A 3,254-nucleotide genomic window follows, 5' to 3' on the forward strand; every position below is an offset into this window, starting at 1 on the left:
CCACAGGGCTGTATTGTAGATCAAAGAGGACATGAAGAACTTTAGGAGAGAAAACTTTCCCACTGCACAGACCCAGAAAAGACTTCTAGTAGAGTTAAGTTGCGCACTCTGATAAACGGAACTTAATAGAGAAACTGAATTCTATGAAAAGGAATGTGGTATCAGTATCAAGAACTTGAATTATGCTGATGACACAACTTTGCTTGCTAAAAATGAGGAGGACTTGAAACACTTGTTGCAGAAGAGGAAAGAATACAGCCTTCAACATGGATTTCAACTCAATTTCAAGAAAACAAAGATTCTTACTTATGGGTCAATTGGCAATATCATAATAAAAGAAGAGGCGTCAGCGTCCTCCAGCCCTGGAAAGGGCGCTGGGCTCTTTCTGCAAAGGAAAGAAGACGAAACTCTCTCCTCTTAGGAAGGAATTATCTATAAAGTAAATATGCTCATATTGAATAAGACGGCAGGATCTTTTTCTAAGCCATCAAAAAGAAAAATTTATGAAATACTAAGATGTTTTCTTTTTCATCCTGGAAAACGATTTCTCCATAAACTAGTATTGGGAATTGAAACCAGTTGTGATGATACAGCAGCTGCTGTGGTAGATGAAACTGGAAATGTGTTGGGAGAAGCAATACATTCTCAAACTGAAGTTCATTTAAAAGAAGGTGGGATTATTCCTCCAGTAGCTCAGCAGCTTCACCGAGAAAACATTCAACGAAGAGTACAAGAAGCTCTTTCTGCCAGTAAAGTCCCTCCAAGTGAACTTTCAGCAGTCACAACTACCATCAAGCCAGGACTTGCTTTAAGCTTAGGTGTAGGGTTATCATATAGTGTACAGCTTGTAAACCAGTTGAAAAAGCCTTTTATTCCCATTCATCACATGGAGGCCCATGCACTTACTATTCGGTTAACCAATAATGTAGAATTTCCTTTCTTAGTTCTTTTGATCTCTGGAGGTCGTTGTCTGTTGGCATTAGTTCAAGGAGTTTCAGCTTTTTTGCTGCTTGGAAAATCTTTGGATATTGCTCCAGGTGACATGCTTGATAAGGTAGCAAGAAGACTTTCTTTAATAAAACATACAGAGTGCTCCACCATGTGTGGTGGGAAAGCTATAGAATATTCGGCAAAACAAGGAAATAAATTACAATTTGATCTCAAGCCACCCTTGCATCGTAACAAAAATTGTAATTTTTCATTTACTGGGCTTCAAAACACTGTTGACAAAATTATAATACAAAAGGAAAAAGAGGAAGGCATTGAGACAGGACAGATCCTGTCTTCAGCTGCTGACATTGCTGCTGCAGTACAGCACACAATAGCATGCCACATTGCAAAAAGAACACATCATGCTATCCTCTTTTGTCAACAGAGAGGCTTGTTGTCCCAGACTAATGCAGTACTGGTTGCATCTGGAGGCATTGCAAGTAACCTATATATCCGAAAAGCTTTGGGTATTATAGCTGATGTAACTCAGTGCACTTTGTTGTGCCCCTCTCCCAGGCTATGCACTGACAATGGCATTATGATTACATGGAATGGCATTGAAAGATTACGTGCTGGCTTGGGCATTTTACACAGCGCAGAAGGCATCCGCTATGAACCAAAATGTCCTCTTGGAGTAGATATATCAAAAGAAGTTGGAGAAGCTGCCATAAAAGTACCATGATTAAAAATGGAGATTTGATATTTGTTTTACAAAAAGTAAACAAAACCAACAAAAAAAGAAGAAGAAGAAAAGATTGAAACTGTCAACAACTTCATTTTACTTGGTCCCACAATTAACAATCTTGATATCAGAAGTCAGGAAATCAGGTGACATATTACACTGGGAAACTCTGCAGTTAGGGGCCCCTCCAAATTTTTGAGAACTAATAATGTCAGTATGAGGACCAAGGTGTGTCTGATTCAGGCCACAGTCTTTCTGATCACTTGGTGTGCATCTGGCAGCTGGGCAATGAATAAAGATGACAGAAGAAATCAATGCCTTTGAGCTGTGGTGTTGGAGAAGAGCATTGAACATCCCATGGACTACCAAAAGAACAAACAAATATGCATTAGAGAAGGCACTGCCAGAGTACACTTTAGAGGCAAAGATAATGAGATGATGAGGCTTCACCTTACATACTTCAGGCATGTTGCTAGAAGGGGGTGTTCTTTGAATAAGACATGATGTTTGGAAAGGTAGAGGGTTGATGAAGGAGAAGAAGACCCTCGACCAGGTGGATTGACACAGTGACTGCCACAATGGGCTCTAATGTGTCAGGAAATGTGAGGATGGCACAGGATAGGACAGAATCTGTTGTTCATAGGGACACTATGGGTCAACTCAATGGCACCTAACAACAAGAACAGTATAAAAAGAATAAGCCTGCAATGAACCAATAGCTTCAAAAAAATTAAAGAACTATCACTAATCAACACAGACACAACAGAAATAGCCTAACACACACTAAAAAATGTCATAGAATGTTAAGAAAGCAGCAGGCAGCCTCGAATATTGTGAGGGGGAAAACCCACCCAAAAATTCAAGTCTTCTCCTAAAAAAAGCAGAACTTATTGCAGACTCAATGGGTACCAGAGAGACAGGTAGGCAGAAGAAAGATATTGATATGGAGCTATCTAAGTATGGGAAGCCAAACTTTACACCAAACATTATATGAAAACCCTTGTTCAGGAATCGAAGGAATTACAGATTTATAAATTAGGATTTCTCTTGTGGCAGATCCCAGAAAATGAGCTGTTTGTTCCCTGCAGACAGGAGACAACAAGGGGCCCCCTACAGAGGGAGTGTTACTACCTGGGAAATACTTCCTGAGCTAGAGAATTAGGTTGACAATAGAGAAAAATTCGGCTTCATTTACAAGGAATTCCTTTTATTATTTGCTTCCCCAGATTATCAATAAATACACAGAGAAACATGGCTTGGGGTCTTCAGTCAAGAACTGCTGGCCCCCTGTTTTATATTCTCTGCTCTATCTCATTCCTGGCTGTTTGTCTCATTATTAATAATTATAAAATCATTCCATTCTTTGGTTCCCTTGGTCTGCAACATATAAGGAGCTACTGGAGAAGGTACAAATGATAAAAAAAGAATGGAAGCCATAAATAAAGCAAATACCCTAAAGACAGGGAGCCAGAAGAAGTATACTGATGTGGAGGAACATGAACTACTACTGCAGAAATTGCAAAATAAGGAAGAAAGAATTAAGCAGTGAGGGGAAAAACAAAGAATCACCTACAAGGGAGCA

The 3,254-nt window shown here is 39.5% G+C and overlaps 1 pseudogene across 1 annotated transcript; it reads left to right on the forward strand.

Moving 5' to 3' along the window:
- The first annotated feature begins 427 nt into the window (after positions 1–427).
- On the forward strand, positions 428–1,690 carry LOC102844739 (annotated as a pseudogene). Its single transcript, XR_439021.1, has one exon. The product of XR_439021.1 is annotated as an O-sialoglycoprotein endopeptidase-like 1 pseudogene (transcript).
- The last annotated feature ends 1,564 nt before the right edge of the window (positions 1,691–3,254 follow it).

This window comes from Elephantulus edwardii, unplaced genomic scaffold (assembly GCF_000299155.1).
Source record: "Elephantulus edwardii isolate Elephantulus edwardi_28Jun2011 unplaced genomic scaffold, EleEdw1.0 scaffold00325, whole genome shotgun sequence".
NCBI lineage: Eukaryota > Metazoa > Chordata > Mammalia > Macroscelidea > Macroscelididae > Elephantulus > Elephantulus edwardii.